This window comes from Carcharhinus amblyrhynchos, unplaced genomic scaffold, assembly GCF_965287045.1.
Source record: "Carcharhinus amblyrhynchos unplaced genomic scaffold, sCarAmb.v2.hapA chromosome_153, whole genome shotgun sequence".
In the NCBI taxonomy this organism is placed as follows: domain Eukaryota; kingdom Metazoa; phylum Chordata; class Chondrichthyes; order Carcharhiniformes; family Carcharhinidae; genus Carcharhinus; species Carcharhinus amblyrhynchos.
Window position 1 is genome coordinate 261,237 of NW_027649893.1, and position 19,790 is coordinate 281,026.

Consider the following 19,790-nt stretch of genomic DNA (forward strand, 5'->3'; position numbering starts at 1 on the left):
CAAGCACCTCCATAATCCAACATATTTCACTGAGATCACCTCTCATTCTTCAACTTCCAGTGAGCTGAGTCACTAAAACGTTCACTCTGCTTCACAAGGCAATCTCTCCATCCCTGGGGTCAGCCCAGTGAACCTCCTCTGAACTCTCTCCCTATGAAATATGGAACCGAAGCTCAACTACTCACTTTAGCTACTCCCTTCCTTTTATTTCAAATGCGGGAGAAACTCTTCCTTTCTGCACAGACATCTTTAGCTTGATCCCTCTCATACTCTAATTTCTCCCTCGATTTTCTCTTCTCATCCCTTGCTGGGATTTAGAAGGTCACCTTCCTTATCATCCTTGCTTCCGTCGTCATGGCTGGTACATTGTACCCGCAAAGTCTTCTTTCCACAAGGGAAGACATCTTTGCGGAAATTTGGAATATTTCCTTGATGTCAGCTGCAGAGTCTTTCCTCTCGTCCCGGATTTCATGGTTATCTTAATGCCCTTCCCTTTGACCTCTGCCCCCAGTTCACTTTCACCAATTCCTTCTGCCTGTTTTTCAGTTTAAGACACTTAGCTTAGACCCAAACCTCTCACCTTCCAACTGCGTGCGAAATTCGACCACGTTATGATCACTGTTACCCTGCTTGACAATGAAGTTATTCCTGTCCTCTTACCAGATTGAGAACGGCCCGCTTTCTCTCTCTCTCTCTCTCTCTCTCGCTGGCTCCCGAACATTCTGCTCCAAGAATTTTTCCGGAACGACATTCCATGAATCCCGTTCTTGAGGATATCTTCACCGTTCCTTCACTGTCGCTGAATACAAATGCTGGAACTCCCTTCCAAACAGCAAGGTGGGTGTGCCTACGTCTCACGGGACTGCAGAGATTAAAGAGTAAAATCATTGTTCGTCACTCCTCAGATACTGAAACAGTCCCGTGTCCAAACGCAGAAAAATCTGGACAATATCCAGGCTCAGGTAGACATGTGGCGGATAACGTTCGCCCCACACATGCACACACAGAAGTAACAGGCAATGCCCATCTCCAGCAAGAGAGAATCGAACCATCTCCTCCACGTTCTGTTCCATCACCATCACTGAATCCCCCCGTTCCCCCACATCCTGGGGGTTACCATTGACCAGAAACTGAACTGGGCTCCAGCCAGTTAGTGAGAATCTAACCATCTCCCCCACGTTCAGTTCCATCACCATCACTGAATCCCCCCATTCCTCACATCCTGGGGGTTACCATTGAACAGAAACTGAACTGGGCTCCAGCCAGTTAGTGAGAATCTAACCATCTCCCCCACGTTCAGTTCCATCACCATCACTGAATCCCCCCATTCCTCACATCCTGGGGGTTACCATTGACCAGAAACTGAACTGGGACCCAGCCAGATCAATACTGTGGCTCCCAGAGCAGGTCAGAGGCTGGGAATCCTGCGGAGAGTAACTCACCTCCTGACTCCCCCTCCCCCCCTTCCCAAAGCCTGTCCCACCATCCACAAGGGCACAAGTCAGGAGTGTGATGGGACGCTCTCCCCACTTGCCTGTATGGGTGCGGCTCCCAACAACACTCGAGAAGCTCGACACCATCCGGGACAAAGCAGCCCCTCTCCCTCCCCCTCCGCTCAATCGACACGCTAACCACAAACACTCACTCCCTCCACCACCCAGGCACAGTGTGTACTGTCTACAAGATGCCCCGCAGCGACTCGCCAAGTCTCCTTCCACAGCACCTTCCAAACCAACCACCTCTACCCACCTAAAAGGACATGGGGTGGGGGGTAGCATGGGGATTCCTCGACGTTCCCACACAGTGGCGCGCAGTCTACCGAAAGCAGAACTTGCCTTTGCTATTCTGCAGTTAACTTCTGTATCAATCGTCACTCCTTGGGAGAGGGTGCTGCCAAGATAAGTGAACTGGTCCACTGCCTGTAGTTTCTGCCCTTTGATTGTGATTATGGGTTCTGTGTACGGTGCATGAGGAGCAGGCTGGTGCATGACTTTGGTCTTTTTCATGTTGATGGTGAGTCCAAAGTTGTCACAAGCCATGGAAAATTTATCCGTACTGACTTGCATCTCTGGCTCTGAGCCAGCATACGGGGCACAGTCATCGGCAAAGAGGAAAGAACAGTCTCCTTCACTTTGGTAATAGCTTGAAGTCTCCTCAGGTTGAAGAGCTTCCCATCCACTCTGTACTTGAGGCTGATTCCAGCAACACTGTCCTGGAAGGCATCATTCAGCGTGGCAGTAAACATCATGCTGAATAGTGTGGGTGCGAGCACACAGCCCTGTTTGACGCCACTGGAGACTGGGAATGCCTCAGAGGACTCTCCGCCATCCAGTACTCTGGCCATCATGGAACTGGCGTACCATCTGAATGAATTTTGGGGGGGGGGGGCAGCCGAACTTTGATATGATCCTCCACAGGCCTTGTTGGCTTACAGTGTCGAAGGCTTTCGCGAGGTCAACAAAGGTTGTGTAGAGCTCGCGATTCTGCTCCTGACACTTCTGAAGTTGGCGCCCAGCAAAACTCTTGTCAGTAGTCCCACGCCCTTTGCGGAAGCCACACAGTGACTCTGGAAGCAGACCCAGCTCCAGATGAGTGACCAGACGATTTAGCAGGACTCTTGCGAGGGTTTTTCCTGTGATGGAGAGCAGCGAGATTCCTCGGTGGTTGTCGCATACTTGCCAATTGCCCTTCCTCTTATAGAGGTGTACGATGGAAGCATCTTTAAGTTCCTGAGGAATGGATCTTGCTTTCAAAAGGACTGGAACAACTCGGTGAGCTTCTCGATAAGTACAGGACCGGCAGCTTTATAGATCTCTGCGGGTATGGCATCTGCCCCTGGGGCTTTGCCGCTGGATAGCTGGCTGACAGCTTTCGTGATTTCGGCTACTACCGATGGGTCATCCATGGTGCTGTTGGTATCGACCTGGGGAACCCTGTCGATTGATTCATCATTAATAGATGACGATCGGTTGAGGACGGCTTCAAAGTGTTCAGCCCATCTCTGCAGGATCTGAGCCCTCTCTGTAATGAGAGTTGTATCATCTGTACTCAGGAGGGGGGAACTCCCCAGAGATTGAGGTCTAGAGAGAGTGTTGAGGGCTTCATAGAACTGTTTCAAGTCGTTTGTGTCAGTGTATCCCTGTATTTCATCTGCCTTGGCGCTCAGCCAGGCATCCTGCATTTTACTCAGTTTATAAACAGTTCTACAAAGAACAAAGTGCTTTAAACTTATTTTAAACTGGTTTTTAACAGGTAAAATCTTAGCTGTCTCTCTGCTCCTTCACTCGTCTGCTCCAGCAAACAATGGAATTCTTCAATTCCAATTCTTCCAGGTGGCAAGACGTGGATCTCGCCCAGAAAGTGAGAAGTTGGCTAGGGTGCATTTGAATACATTGCCATAGAATTAGCAAGTTTAAAGTCAGAGGAGCAGCTAGAGAGGTGATTCAAGTGAAGAGAGCTAGTAGGTAAAAGGGATTTTTAACTTACTTTTTTTTGGAGTTTTTTGCTAAGGTAGCCGGAGGTGTAAAATCGGAAGTAGGCCCCAGTGAGACCTAGGAAGTGTTTTTTGCCCAATAAATTTGAACGGGGAGCGTACATAACTGTAGGAGATTAAGTGATCAATGATTATTACTTTTACAGAGCATTCGTTATTTTATTGAGAGTTTATCAAATGTCAGCTGAGTCTGTGGGCATCTGGATTAAAATGTGGCCCAGTGGGAACTTTTCCAATAAGTTCACACTTCATGTTTCTTCACCATCAACAGCACTAATTCAGCATATGTTAGTTACCAGGACCATCAATGAGCTGAGAGTGAAAGGAATTCGGAAGTACAGAGGATAAATGCCACAGTTAAACATGATGCATGGAGTTAACAGCGACACTTACAGGGAACGCCAAGAGCAGCGATGATGGGATAATATATCTTCTGCACTTCCCAGAGTGTGAATAGTGCACGGATGTTTATTGAGAATTCCCGAAGCATGTTTCGACTTTGGCAGCAGAGAGTGAACCAGTCAGCACTCGAGGTTACTGAGGCATTGTGAAAGGGCATTGAAAGAAGCCTCACATTTATGTGGGAGTGGAATCCACAGAGAGGAGTTTCTCTGGGGATTAAAATTACTGACAATGGATAAACAAATGCAATGTTTTCAATATTTCAATTCTAACCCTCTGAGATTTTCAAAAATGCAGCTAAGCAGACACTGGACGGACAGAAAGGGAAAGCGTTCAACAAATAACAACAACCAAAGAACAAAGAATTTACAGGGCAGGAACAGCCCTTTGGCCCTCCAAGCCTGTACCGACCATGCTGCCCGACTGAACTCAAACCCTCTCCCCTTCCGGAGATCATATCCTCTATTCCCATTCTATTCATGTATTTTTCAAGACGCCCCTTAAAACTCACTGTTGTATCTGCTTCCATTCCTTCCCCCAGCATTGGGTTCCAGGCATCCACCGCCATCTGTGTGAAAGATCTGCCTCGTATATCTCCTTTAAACCTTGCCCCGGCACCTTGGACCTGTGCTTCCTCGTAAGTGACTCTTGCACCGTGGGAGGGGGCTTCTTACTATCCACCTTGTCCATGCCTCACAATCTTGTTGTTCATCCATCAGGACCTCAACACCATTAGTCATTTTGAGGCTGGTTGCGGTGTGTCTGAAGATGACTGATCAGGGCCAATTCGGGCACGGAATGTCCTGGCACATATTGGGCAGATTTGTGTGGGCACTGTAGTTGTTGCGCTGGTGGCTCTGGATTTGTGCAACTGGTGTTTAAGTTGTGCTTCAGCACTGCACCTTGCTTCATAAGCTTGACAGCCTTTGTGGGTGAGGCAGCAGCAGGTAGGGCGGTTTTGTGCCAGTCTTTCCCAGGTGGTCGTGTTTATGTCAAGCGACTTCAGGAGGAATTTAGTGTGTTTTTGTAATGTTTCCTCTGCCCTCCATGCGAGCGTCTTCCAGCAGAGAGTTCCCCAAAAAGGAGCTGCTTGGATATGCGCTCGTCCAGCAAATGGATGATGTTAGCGCGAGTGGGCGGACACGATCACTCCGGACTCAGGGTCAGGTTCAACAGCGGGACAGCTTTATTTTAACGTCGACGGAGGTGCAGTCAGGACAGACAGACCGAACTGTCCCGAAAGCACTCTAAAGACCCGCCGCAATGGGTTACAGTTATACCTGAACTTCAATACATTGTACAATTCAAATACGAATGTTTTGTTTCCAGTATTCGTCTCTGACCATCCTGTTTCGATGTCTTCAAGTATTGTAATGATGTTTTTAAGTGTGTGTTAATGGTTTCTGTCTGATGGGTTTATTGATGGTCTAGAATCTCCGGGGTTTGAACAATGGGTGTTCGACTGATCTCAGGAAGTTTGTGGGGCCAGGGATGCTTCCTTAGTTATGCTAATCCTTAGGTTTCTCCATAGAGGGTTGCTTGATTAGAGCAGAGGTGCTGATTTGGTTGGATGGGGGTGTACTTTTTAATTTTGATCCTGTAGGTGCCATCCTGTCCGGTTCCCTTTGTGTGCGAGCCCTCATTTGCATTCTAAAAGCATGTCCTTGCCTGCGAGTCTGTGTCTGTTCCCTTGTGACCTTTAGTGGGGAGGCTCTGAGTGCAACTTTAGTCTGCTTCCATATTGTGTACCCAATTTCATAAAATTTGTTGTCCGATAACAATGACATGACCTGCCCACCGGGTCTGTGCTCTCATCAGCCGTGTGTGGACTGATGGTAGACTTGCTCCAGAGAGAACTTAAGTGTCTGGTACTTTGTCTTGCCATCTAATGTGTAATATTCTGCGAAGACAAGTCATGTGGAAATGATTGAGCTGTCTTGCATGCCTTCGAAAGACAGTCCACATTTCATAGGCGTACAGGAGGCTAGTGCGTACCATGGTGCTGCAGACCTTCAGTTTTGTTTGTGAGCTGATTCCTCGATGTTCCCATACAGTGGAGCGCAGTCTACCGAAAGCAGAACTTGCCTTTGCTATTCTGCAGTTACCTTCTGTATCAATAGTCACTGCTTGGGAGAGGGCGCTGCTAATATAAGTGAACTGGTCCACTGCCTGTAGTTTCTGCCCTTTGATTGTGATTATGGGTTCTGTGTACGGTACATGAGGAGCAGGCTGGTGCATGACTTCAGTCTTTTTAATGTTGGTGGTGAGTCTAAAGTTGTTACAAGCCATGGAAAATTTGTCCATACTGACTTGTATCTCTGGTTCTGAGCCAATAAACAGGGTGCAGTCATCGGCAAAGAGGAAGTGTCTCAGAACAGTGTCCTTCACTTTGATAATGGCTTGAAGTCTCCTCAGGTTGAAGAGTTTCCCATCCACTCTGTACTTGAGGCTGATTCAGGGGGGGTAGTTATAGGACGGATGTCAGGGGTAGGTTCTTTACCCAGAGGGTGGTGAGGGATTGGAATGCCCTGCCTGCTGCAGTTGTAAATGCGCCTAGTTTGGGGGCGTTTATGAGATCCGTGGATAGGTTTATGGACGAGAAGGGATTGGTTTAGGTTAGTGGGTCATTGTTTTTTAACTGGTCGGCGCAACATCGTGGGCCGAAGGGCCTGTTCTGCGCTGTAATGTTCTATGTTCTATTCTGGACTGCCCTGCGAGCACTGGGAAAAGCATTTTTCTTGGCAGCTGAAGATGGGTTGGTCTGACAGGCCCGATGAAGATGGTGCTTTTCAACAAGTACAGCCTGTATCTCCTCATCATTTTCATCGAACCAATCATGCTGCTTGTGGGTGGAGGGCCCGAGCGTGTTCAGTGGAGATGTTTGGATAGCATCCCTGAAGCATTCCCAGTCATCCTCAGCGCTGCCTGCGAGGTGTAGGTCAGCAAGCTTGATTTCTCAGTCTTCAGCCAGTGTTGAAGCTACGCTGGGGTTCTTTAGCTCGGCCGCACTGATTCTTTTCATAACCTTGTTTCCTTGTGGTCGCCTCTTGGGTCTGATGCGGAGCCTCATTTTGGAGACAATGAGCCTGTGATCTGTCCAGCAGTCAGCACCACAATGGCCTTGGTCACTCTGACATCCTGCCTGACTTTTCTCCTGACAATGACATAGTCGGTAAGATGCCAATACTTAGAGCGAGGGTGCATCCAGGAGGGCTTGTTCCGGGTAGGCAGACGGAAGTTTGTGTTGGTGATGAGGAGGTCGTGTGCTGCACAACTCTCCATTAAGAGTAGGCCGTTACTGTTACACTTGCCCACTCCATGCCTCCCAGTGACTCCCTGCCAGATTGCAGAGTCACACTCTACTCATGCATTGAAATCGCTAAGCAAGATCAGCTTGTCAGTACTGCTCCCTGCTGATAGTAGGGTGTCTAGTTCTTTGTAGAACTTGTCTTTCATCTCGTCCGGGTTGTTCATTGTGGGGGCATAGGCGCTGATCAGGGTGGCTTGACTTCTGTTCTGTAGCGGAAGCTGTAATGTCATGAGCCAATCGTTCACACCCTTGGGTAGACTATCAAATTTCCGAACAAGGTGACTCCTGACGGTGAATCCAACTCCAGCATCACGACGCTCATCACTGCCACAACCGCTCCAGAAAAAAGTGTATCCACCTCCAGTTTCAGTCAACTGACCTACGTTAGCAAGACGAGTTTCACTCAGGGCTGCAATGTCCATGTTGTATCTTGCAAGCTCTCTGGCACCTAAGGCTGTTCTTCTCTCTGGACTGTCTGCTATAGTGTTGTCCAAAAGCGTGCGCATGTTCCAAGTGCCAATGGTGAGCGGTGTCACCTTGTGTTTTATTTTGTTTGTTCAACGGCAAGATGGGATCGCCGCCAGCCGCGGTAAACTGGCCAGGGTGTAGTGAAGCAGGCAATGTTTAGGGCACCTTTTCTCGTCCTTTCCTCATCCTACGGAGGTGAGCAGTATGTTCCTGAAGAGGACTGCTCAGTCCCTCAGGGAGACACCGAGTTCCACTGCTGCTTCGGTCAGAGGAAAATGACCATTAGACCTGAGCTGCCTGCGTGCAGGTCCGTGACTACAGCTCCCAGTGTATCCACACCTGCTGCTTCGTCACTCACCCATCGCCACAGGAATTCAAGGGTTGAACAGGACACTGATGATGATGATGGTGTCGAAACGAGCGCTTGATTTGGGTTAAACTGAGGGAGAGTTGTGCAGCGTCAGCCTCACTCTCTCTTCCCAATTCCCATCTAGATCCAGTGGCAAGACAAGAGGCCGGCTGGAGGCGGGACTAGGCACAGTGGATGACCAGGGTGTCTTCTGTGTCTTGTCCTGCTCTTCACGTTCCACGACACTTGCAGAGACCACCTTCTTGACCGTTGGACCTTCCATTGGTCTCTTCCGCTCAATCCACCGGACTCTGTCTTCACATGCTGGGATAGACATCTCCCTATCTCACCGAGGGTCCAGACCCATCAGCTACCCTCACCTGGTTTAGCCGGCTTGTCAAGGCCATTGCCTGGAGTGTGGCTGCTGTCGCATGCAAACAGCTACGGGGAGCCACAGGTGAGAGCTGAGTGCCAGGTGGGGACAAAGGGTGGACAAACTGCCCTGAAAAGGGCGCGACATGTTCCCCCATCAAAGCTATTACTCATCCCTGACACTCCAAACACTCCCCATCCTGACTTGGAAATATATTGGCCATTCCTTCACTGTGGTTGGGCTTCAATCCTGGAACTCCCTCCCTAACAGCGCTGCCAGTGTACCTACACCACTAATGGGGGGGGGGACTGGAGCGGACTCAAGATGGCGGCTCACCCACTCCCCTCTCGAGGGGGAGCAATTAGAGAGGAAGGAGGATGCTGGGTTTAACCCCCACATCGCCTTGAGCAAAAGAAGGCAAGAATTGTGGCCGTATCTTTCTCACATTGGTCCTCGGAGTGGGCCTAGTGTCCACCAATTAAGAGGCCGTTAAGAGGCCTGTGGACCAATCCCACGAGGGTTTCCTTATCTCTACTGGAACAAATTGTACCTCTGGTGTTTCCTGAGTGGAGACCAGAGCTGGTTCTTGTCGCAATGCCCTTCTGAATGAGCTGAGCTGACCTGCTACCCTCTTTCCAATCCCTTCAGAGGCGATCAGACTCTGAGCTGAACAGATAAGATGCCTCTCTCTGCGATGGCTATCGCCTGATGCAGAGCTATTTCTGTTTGTGTGGCCAGCTGACCCTGCCACATGGTTACCGTAGCTGGTTCTCAATCAGATATGGAGCTTTTAGTTTTGTACTCCGTTTGGTTTTGTATCAGTTTCGCAAACTCTGGGCCTCGTCTCCCTCCCGCTGCACACGGGGTGAGCCCCATCAGGGCTATCGACAATCCCCCCTCCCCCCCAAGTATCGCGACGTGGTCTTGTCTTCACCCTGCCCTCATCATGGGATCTCCCCAACTCCGATCTCCTCCCTCCGCCCCTCACCAATCCCCACAAACACTCAGTCAGACTCAGTCACAGTGACATTGCCCAGGTGGAAATCATAGAATCGCTACAGTTCAGAAGGACGCCATTCAGCCCATCGGGTCTGCACTGACCACAATCCAACCCAGGCCCTATTCCTGTAACCCCATGCATTCACGCTAGCAAGTCCCGCTGACACTAAGGGACAATTTAGCACAGCCAATCCACCTAACCTCCACATCCTTGGACACTAAGGGATAATTTAGCATGGCCAATCCCCCCTAACCTACACATCTTTGGACACTAAGGGACAATTTAGAATGGCCAATCCCCCCGAACCGACACATCTTTGGACACTAAATGGTCTGATTTTACCATTTTCATTCGAAGTGCTGAATCCGGGCGTGATTCAGATCTGACTCAGAAATCTGCTTTCAGACACCCCCAGACACACTCAGCCTGAAAAAAAAATCATGGGTCCCATTCGCACTGTGGGTGGGGGTTAGCGCTGCCGGAACGATCGGAGCTCTGAACCGCGCACGCACAGTTAGATAATAATGTGAAAAACAAGCCATCACATCACTCCCGAGCCACAGAAAGCGGAGAAAGCAGCCGGGGAAACAAAGGGGGAGCGATGGCCCCACCACCCCAACATCACTGTCCCCTTTATCCACCCCCCCCACTACCCACACACATCACTGTCCCCCTTATCCACCCCCCCACTACCCACACACATCACTGTCCCCCTTATCCACCCCCCCATTACCCACACACATCACTGTCCCCCTTATCCACCCCCCACTACCCACACACATCATTGTCCCCTTTATCCACCCCCCCCACTACCCACACACATCACTGTCCCCCTTATCCACCCCCCCATTACCCACACACATCACTGTCCCCCTTATCCACCCCCCACTACCCACACACATCACTGTCCCCCTTATCCACCCCCCACTACCCACACACATCATTGTCCCCTTTATCCACCCCCCCCCACTACCCACACACATCACTGTCCCCCTTATCCACCCCCCCATTACCCACACACATCACTGTCCCCCTTATCCACCCCCCCCATTACCCACACACATCACTGTCCCCCTTATCCACCCCCCCACTACCCACACACATCACTGTCCCCCTTATCCACCCCCCCCACTACCCACACACATCACTGTCCCCCTTATCCACCCCCCCCACTACCCACACACATCACTGTCCCCCTTATCCACCCCCCCGATAAAATACTGACCTCTGAAAGACAGAGAGAGAGAGAGACAGACAGACACAGAGAGAGAGAGACAGAGAGACAGAGACAGAGAGTGAGATAGAGAGAGAGTGAGAGAGAGAGAGAGGCATACAGAGACAGAGAGAGAGAGACAGAGGGAGAGAGACAGAGAGAGAGACAGAGGGAGAGAGACAGAGAGACAGCGAGAGAGAGACAGAGAGACAGAGACAGAGAGTGTGAGACAAAGAGTGTAAGACAGAGAGAGAGTGAGAGAGAGAGAGAGACGGAGAGAGAGAGACAGAGTTCAGTTACAAGTGGTGTACCTCAAGGATCTGTTTTGGGGCCACTGCTGTTTGTCATTTTTATAAATGACCTAGATGAGGGTGTAGAAGGATGGATTAGTAAATTTGCTGACGACACCAAAGTTGGAGGAGTTGTAGACAGTGAGGATGGATGTTACAGTTTGCAGAGGGACATAGATAAGCTGCAGAGCTGGGCCAAGAGGTGGCAAATGGAGTTTAATACGGAAAAGTGTGAGGTGATTCACTTTGGTAAGAGTAACAGGAGTACAGAATATCAGGCTAATGGAAGGACTCTTAGTAGTGTTGACGAGCAGAGAGATCTCGGGGTACATGTGCATAGATCCCTGAAAGTTGGCATCCAGGTTGATAAGGTTGTTAAGAAGGTGTGTTAGCTTTTATTGGGAGAGGGATTGAATTTCGGAGCTGTGAGGTCATGTTGCAACTGTACAAAACTCTGGTGCGGCCGCACTTGGAGTATTGCGTACAGTTCTGGTCGCTGCATTATAAGAAAGATGTGGAGGCATTGGAAAGGATGCAGAGGAGGTTTACCAGGATGTTGCCTGGTATGGTGGGAAGGTCTTATGAGGAAAGGCTGAGGGACTTGAGGTTATTTTCATTGGAGAGAAGGTTACGAGGTGACCTGATTGAGGCATACAAGATGATCAAAGAATTGGATAGGGTGGACAGTGAGAGCCTTTTACCTCGGATGGTGATGGTTAACACGAGGGGACATAGCTTCAAATGAAGGGGTGGTAATTATAGGACGGATGTCAGAGGTAGGTTCTTTACTCAGAGGGCAGTAAGGTCGTGGAATGCCCTGCCTGCAGCAGTTGTGGACTCGCCAACTTTAAGGGCGTTCAAATGGTCAGTGGATAGGCATATGGATAACATTGGAATAGTTTAGGTTAGAGGGTCACTAGATTGGTTCCACTGGTCGGCGCAACATCAAGGGCCAAAGGGCCTGTACTGCGCTGGAATGTTCTATGTTCTAGAGAGAGAGAGTGATAGAGACAGAGAGAGAGAGAAATAGAAAGAGAGAAATAGAGAGAGAGAAATAGAGAGAGAGAACTAGAGAGACAGAGAGTGAGGGACAGAGAGAGACACAGAGAGAGAGGCACATGGAGAGAGAGAGAGAGAGACAGAGAGAGACAGAGCAAGAGAGAGAGACAGACAGACAGAAAGAGATGTGTGTCTCCTCTCTGTACTCTATGAACGGTACGCTTTGTCTGTATAGCACACAAGAAACAATACACTGTATTGTGTATTGGGATACAGTGTATTGGGATACACGTGACAATAATTAATCAAATCAAATCCTTTTCCTTCTCCCCTCTGTACTCTATGAACGGTATGCTTTGTCTGTGTAGTGAACAAGAAACAATGCTTTTCACTGTCTCCCAATACACGTGACAATAATAAATCAAATCAAATATTCAGCTGATCTTTCTCTACACCCTCGCTATGACTGTAACACTGCATTCTGCACCCACTCGTTTCCTTCTCTATGAACGGTATGCTTTGTCTGTACAGCACGCAAGAAACAATACTTTTCACTATATCCCGATACGCAGGACAATAATAAATCAAACCAAATCCAAATCAGTGTGTGTGCGTGTCTGTATGTGTGTCAGTACATGTGTGTGAGAGTGTGGGCGTGTGTCAGTGTGTGTGCGTGTCAGTGTGTGTGTGTGTGTGTGTGTGTCAGTGCGTGTGTGTGTGTCTGTCTGTCTGTCTGTCTGTGTGTGTGCGTGTGTTTGTGTGTCAGTGTGTGTGCGTGTCTGTGTGTGCGTGTCTGTGTGTGTCAGTGTGTGTGTGTGTCAGTGTGTGTGTGTGTCAGTGTATGTGTGTGGGTCAGTGTGTGTGTGTATGTGTGTGTGTATGTGTGTGCCACTGGATACTGCAGGGATCTGTTCACATTATGAATGGTTTGGGAGAGGGAACTGAATGTATTATCACCAAATTTGCCGATGATACAAAGTTGCGTGGGAGGGTGAGCTGTGAGGAGGATACAGAGATGTTTCAGTGTGATTTGGACAGGCTGAGTGTGTGGGTATCTGTGTGGGAAATGGTCTGTAGGCCTTCAGAGCGAGAGGATTGGAGTATAGGGACAGGGATGTTTTACTGCAATTGGACAGGGTGGGGCCACACCTGGAGTATTGGGAGCAGTTTTGGTCTCCTTGTCTGAGGAAGGATGTTCCTCGTTATAGCGGGAGCACAGTGAGGGGTTTCCCAGGCTGACCCCTGGGACGGCGGGTCCGTCAATACGAGGAGAGACTGAGTGGGTTCGAACTGTATTCACTCGAGTTTGGAACAGAGAGAGGGGGATCTGATAGAAACTTATCAAATTCGAACAGGGACGATTCAGAAAGAATGTTCCCCATGGTGGGGGAGTCCAAAATCGGGGCGGGGTGGGGGGGGGAGGAGGTCACAGTTTGAGGATAAGGGGGTGAACCTTTTAGGGACTGAGGGTGAGGGGGAAATATCTTCACCCAGAGGGTGGGGAATGTGTGGAATTCACTCCCACAGAAAGGAGTTGGAGCCGGGGGTCACAGTTTGAGGATGAGTAACCTTCGAGTAACCCTCTCTCTTCCAGGCCCCCATTACCTCTCACCGTCCCGGGGCCCTTGGTTAACCATCTCCTGTCCCAGGCTTCGAGTGACCCTCTCTCCTCCAGGCCCCCATTAACCCTCACCGTCCCAGCCCCTCGAAGATCCCTCAGCAGCCCAGCTCCTTGCACACAGGGCTATCAGCCTTTTACCCTGAGCTCTCGGATAAATTGCTCGAAACTGCTGCCTGCTAACCAAGGCCCCGCCAACCACAAACAGCACGACAGCAACAAAAGCACAGGCCAGGGATGTCAAGAAAAGCAGGCAGCAGCAGGCAGTGAGCTGACACGCTGGGGGGACAGCGAGTCACACCTCGGTCAAGGCAGATAAGGGAGGATCTCAGAGGCCAAGTTCCCACGTCTATTCTGGGATACCTGTGAAAACACAAGGCAGCTTTGCAGCTTAGAGCAGAAAGAAAGCCTGGAGTTCCAGGCCTACTAAACTTCTGTTTGAGCCCCACAGGCGACAGGCCTCAGGCTACGCAGCAGGTCACTGAGAAACAAGCCCTTTTCTGCAGGGACGCACACAATGGTGGCACCAACACAACCAGGCGAAAGGCCCACTCACATTCTCATGAAGGATACCAGCATTCAGAGAGACAGGGCAGTGTATCTGTGCACAGGAACTGTCTCCCTGAGAGAGAGAGAGGGGACTGAGAGACACCAGTCAGTGTACAGATATCTCCCTGAGCGAGAGAGAGAGGACTGAGAGACACCAGTCAGTGGACAGATATTTCCCTGAGAGAGAGGGGACTGAGAGACACCAGTCAGTGTACAGATATCTCCCTGAGAGAGAGGGGACTGAGAGACACCAGTCAGTGTACAGATATCTCCCTGAGAGAGAGAGAGAAGACTGAGAGACACCAGTCAGTGTACAGATATCTCCCTGAGAGAGAGAGAGGGGACTGAGAGACACCAGTCAGTGTACAGATATCTCCCTGAGAGAGAGAGAGAGAGAGAGGGGGGACTGAGAGACACCAGTCAGTGTACAGATATCTCCCTGAGAGAGAGAGAGGGGATTGAGAGACACCAGTCAGTGTACAGATATCTCCCTGAGAGAGAGACAGAGGGGACTGAGAGACACTAGTCAGTGTACAGATATCTCCCTGAGAGAGAGAGAGGGGACTGAGAGACACCAGTCAGTGGACAGATATCTCCCTGACAGAGAGAGAGGGGACTGAGAGACACCAGTCAGTGTACAGATATCTCCCTGAGAGAGAGAGAGAGGGGACTGAGAGACACCAGTCAGTGTCCTTGGACCTGTTTCCATCTCTCTGCACCGTTAGTTCATCCACTTTGTTGCAAATGCTCCGCGGGTTAAGGCACAGAGATTTTAAGCCTGTCTTTTTAACATCATTTGCCTTGCTCCCGATCTCTTTGTCTCTCGTCCTGTGTCCTTGGTTTCTCTGCCTATCAAGTTTCTTATTCCCTGTTCTACCTTGAGAGAGGTGACTGCAGCCAGAACCTTTCCTGATGTGCTGCAGTTTCATGTGTTCACATTTACAAACTTTACAACCATTCTGACCAGCAACTGGGTTTCTGATAAGTTCTTTTGTCAGAGCTTTCTTCACAAGTGAAGATAGAGATCTGGCAGTGTTACCACTGCAGTGTTACCAAAGATTCACACGGACATGTAGACAGAATTGTCTCTTTCTATACATCACTCCATTTCATTCTGCAAAGCTCGAAACATTACAGACTGTCTGAATATCACAATTCCACACACTGGACACATTGCAGGCAGTGGGAGTGAACGGGAAGGGGATTGGGATTGGGATTGTGTACAGTGGGAGTAAAGGCAAAGAATTTGGGATTGGGATTGGGATTGTCTACAGTGGGAGTGAACAGGAAGGGGTTTGGGATTGGGATTGTGTACACTGGGAGTGAACGGGAAGGGGTTTGGGATTGGGATTGTGTACAGTGGGAGTGAACGGGAAGGGGTTTGGGATTGGGATTGTGTACAGTGGGAGTGAACGGGAAGGGGTTTGGGATTGGGATTGTGTACCGTGGGAGTGAATGGGAAGGAGTTTGCGTCCACTGGGATTGTGTACCGTGGGAGTGAATGGGAAGGGGTTTGGGTTCATTGGGATTGTGTACAGTGGGAGTGAACGGGAAGGGGTTTGGGATTGGGATTGTGTACAATGGAGTGAACGGGAAGGGGTTTGGGATTGGGATTGTGTACAGTGGGAGTGAACGGGAAGGGGTTTGGGATTGGGATTGTGTACAACGGGAGTGAACGGGAAGGGGTTTGGGTCCACTGGGATTGTGTACAGTGGGAGTGAACGGGAAGGGGTTTGGGATTGGGATTGTGTACAGTGGTAGTGAATGGGAAGGGGTTTGGGATTGGGATTGTGTACAGTGGTAGTGAACGGGAAGGGGTTTGGGATTGGGATTGTGTACAGTGGGAGTGAACGGGAAGGGGTTTGGGATTGGGATTGTGTACAGTGGGAGTGAACGGGAAGGGGTTTGGGATTGGGATTGTGTACAGTGGGAGTGGACGGGAAGGGGTTTGGGATTGGGATTGTGTACAGTGGGAGTGAACGGGAAGGGGTTTGGGATTGGGATTGTGTACAGTGGGAGTGAACGGGAAGGGGTTTGGGATTGGGATTGTGTACAGTGGGAGTGGACGGGAAGGGGTTTGGGATTGGGATTGTGTACAGTGGGAGTGAACGGGAAGGGGTTTGGGATTGGGATTGTGTACAGTGGGAGTGAACGGGAAGCGGTTTGACTCCATTGGGATTGTGTACAGTGGGAGTGAAAGGGAAGGGGTTTCCTTGTTTGTCTCCATGTGTGTAACTACAGACAGTTACCCATATATTCGACCAAAAAACACACCCCTCAACTCAACAGACTGATCAAGACCTTTGATCCGGACTTTCAGAGCACACTCTGTGCTCTCTTCCCACGTACTCACTGCATTGGAGATCTCTACTGCCTCCTGAAGATACACAAGGCAAACACACCCGGCCGTCCCATCGTATCGGGCCCTGTACGAGAACCACTCCAGCTTCACTGTACAAAGAACCCCCAGCTTTTGTCGTGACACTACGGACTTCCTACAGACACTCAGCACACATGGAGCAGTTGAACCAGAAGCACTCCTGGTCACAATGGATGTCTCCGCACTCCACACCAACATCCCCCACGACAATGGCATTGCTGCAACTGCCTCAGTTCTCAATACCGACAACTGCCAGTCTCCAGATGCAATTTTACAACTCATCCGCTTCATCCTGGACCACAATGTCATCACCTTCAACAACCAGTTCTTCAGCTAGACACACTGAACAGCCATGGGGACCAAATTCGCACCTCAAGATGCCAACATCTTCATGCACAGGTTCGAACAAGACTTCTTCACCGCACAGGGCCTTCAACTGTTGCTGTACACTAGATTCATTGATGAGATTTTCTTCCTTTGGCCTCATGGTGAACAATCACTGAAACAACTATATGGTGATATCAACAAGTTCCACTCCACCATCAGACTCACCATGGACTACTCTCCAGAATCGGTTGCATTGTTGGGCACACGCATCTCCATTAAGGACGGTCACCTCAGCACCTCACTGTACCGCAAGCCCACAGAGAACCTCAGGATGCTCCACTTCTTCAGCTTCCACCGTAAACATGTTAAAGAAGCCATCCCCTTTGGACAAGCCCTCCAAATACACAGGATCTGCTCAGATGAGGAGGATCGCAACAGACACCTTCAGACGCTGAAAGATGCCCTCATAAGAACAGGATATGGCGCTCGACTCATCGATCGATAGTTCCGACGCGCCACAGCGAAAAACCGCACCAACCTCCTCAGAAGACAAACACAGGACATGGTGGACAGAGTACCCTTCGTCGCCCAGTACTTCCCCAGAGTGGAGATGCTATGACATCTTCTCCGGAGTCTTCAACATATCATTGATGGAGACGAACATCTCGCCAGGGCCATCCCCACACCATAAAAAGTCTGACAACACCAGGTTTCACCTGACGAAGGGACTAACCCGAAAGCTTGTGCGTTTACTATCAAATAAATCGGTTGGACTAAAACCTGGTGTTGTCAGACTTTTTATTGTGTTTACCCCAGGCCAACGCCGGCACATCCACATCATCCCCACACCCCCACTTCTTGCCTTCAAACAACTGCACAACCTCACTCAGACCATTGTCCGCAGCAAACTACCCAGCCTTCAGAAGAACAGTGACCACAACACCACACAACCCAGTCACAGCAACCTCTGCAAGACATGCCGGATCATCGAAAAGGATACCATCACCTCACGTGAGAACAGCATCCACAAGGTACACGATACATACTCTTGCAACTCGGCCAACGTTGTCTACCTGATATGCTGCAGGAAAGGATGTCCCGAAGCATGGTACATTGGGGAGACCATGCAGACGCTACGACAATGGATGAATGAACACCGCTCGACAATCACCAGGCGAGACTGTTCCCTTCCTGTTGGCGAACACTTCAGCAGTCACGGGCATTCAGCCTCTGATCTTCGGGTAAACGTTCTCCAAGGCGGCCTTCACGACACACGACAGCACAGAGTCGCTGAGCAGAGACTGATAGCCAGGTTCCGTACACATGAGGATGGCCTCGACTGGGATCTTTAGTTCATGTCACACTATCGGTAACCCCCATGACTTGCCTGGAGTTGCAAAATCTCACTAACTGTCCTGTCTGGAGACAATACACATCTCTCTAACCTGTGCTTAACCCTCTCTCCACTCACACTGTCTGTACCTTTGAGACTTGATTACCTGTAAAGACTCGCATTCCAACCATTATTCTGTAAGTTGAGTTTGTGTCTTTATACGCCCAGTTTTGTGATCAGAACTCCCACTCACCTGATGAAGGAGGGAGCGCTCCGAAAGCTAGTGGCTTGTGCAGATGGACTTTAACCTGGAGTTATGAGAATTCTTACTCTGTTAACTCCATGTCTCCAAGATTGTCCCAATCTCCCGGTCTCTCCAGGCCCTCCTGCTGTGCAGAGAAAGACTCCGATGTATCACGTGTTAACGCATTCACCCTTTGCGAAAGAGGAACCACCATCAGACATCCCTGAGTGTGAAACACACAAACAGTTAATCTCACACCTCAACACACCCCAGATGGATGATTTTCACCACAACATTGGCGATCTTAGTTCCCACATCAAAAACGTGGCTAACACCTTGAAAGGGCGGACAGTGCAGCATCCTGGGATGCTCAGTGGTCTATATTAAATCCTACGCAACACGAACCATTAGCATCTGAACATCGGAGACTGAGACGGGGAGCGCTGAACTTTCCGTGCAGGTGAGTGATGAGATATCCCCCAGTCCAAACAGCAAAAACAGGGGAAGAGGTTTCACTAGAAGCAATTCTTAATCCACATTACACATGTTAGCAAGGCTTCAAAACAACAGACAGCACAGACAGTTCAAAAGAAATGCTGAGTTACAGAACAGAATAACAGATACCTGGGAATGAGATACAGACTCAAAGCCAATCGAGGGATCAGGGTGGTTTATATACAGAGTAACAGATACCCGGGAGTGAGTTACAGACTGGAATCTAATCGAGGGGTTCGGGATGGTTTATATATAGAATAACAGATACCCGGGAGTGAGTTACAGACTGGAATCTAATCGAGGGGTTCGGGGTGGTTTATATATAGAATAACAGATACCCGGGAGTGAGTTACAGACTGGAATCTAATCGAGGGGTTCGGGGTGGTTTATATACAGAATAACAGATACCCGGGAGTGAGTTACAGACTGGAATCTAATCGAGGGGTTCGGGGTGGTTTATATACAGAATAAGAGATACCCGGGAGTGAGTTACAGACTGGAATCTAATCGAGGGGTTCGGGATGGTTTATATATAGAATAACAGATACCCGGGAGTGAGTTACAGACTGGAATCCAATCGCGGGGTTCGGGGTGGTTTATATATAGAGAATAACAGATACCCGGGAGTGAGTTACAGACTGGAATCCAATCGAGGGGTTCGGGGTGGTTTATATACAGAATAACAGAAACCCGGGAGTGAGTTACAGACTGGAATCTAATCGAGGGGTTCGGGGTGGTTTATATATAGAGAATAACAGATACCCGGGAGTGAGTTACAGACTGGAATCCAATCGAGGGGTTCGGGGTGGTTTATATATAGAGAATAACAGATACCCGGGAGTGAGTTACAGACTGGAATCCAATCGAGGGGTTCGGGGTGGTTTATATACAGAATAACAGAAACCCGGGAGTGAGTTACAGACTGGAATCTAATCGAGGGGTTCGGG

General features: G+C 49.6%; 1 long non-coding RNA gene and 1 pseudogene across 2 annotated transcripts in view; one reads left to right on the forward strand and one right to left on the reverse strand.

Annotated features, from left to right (window-relative positions):
• LOC145338715 (uncharacterized) lies at positions 1-18,821 on the reverse strand. The gene is made up of 3 exons (XR_013885866.1): positions 18,684-18,821; positions 18,435-18,571; positions 1-862 (listed from the first exon to the last, which is right to left on the reverse strand). It is a non-coding gene; the product is annotated as an uncharacterized LOC145338715 (long non-coding RNA).
• LOC145338714 (perforin-1 pseudogene) overlaps positions 18,789-19,790 on the forward strand; it is a 15,559-nt pseudogene continuing 14,557 nt past the window's right edge. The window contains exon 1 of the transcript XR_013885864.1: positions 18,789-18,808. The product of XR_013885864.1 is annotated as a perforin-1 pseudogene, transcript variant X1 (transcript). The remainder of the gene's footprint in view (positions 18,809-19,790) is intronic.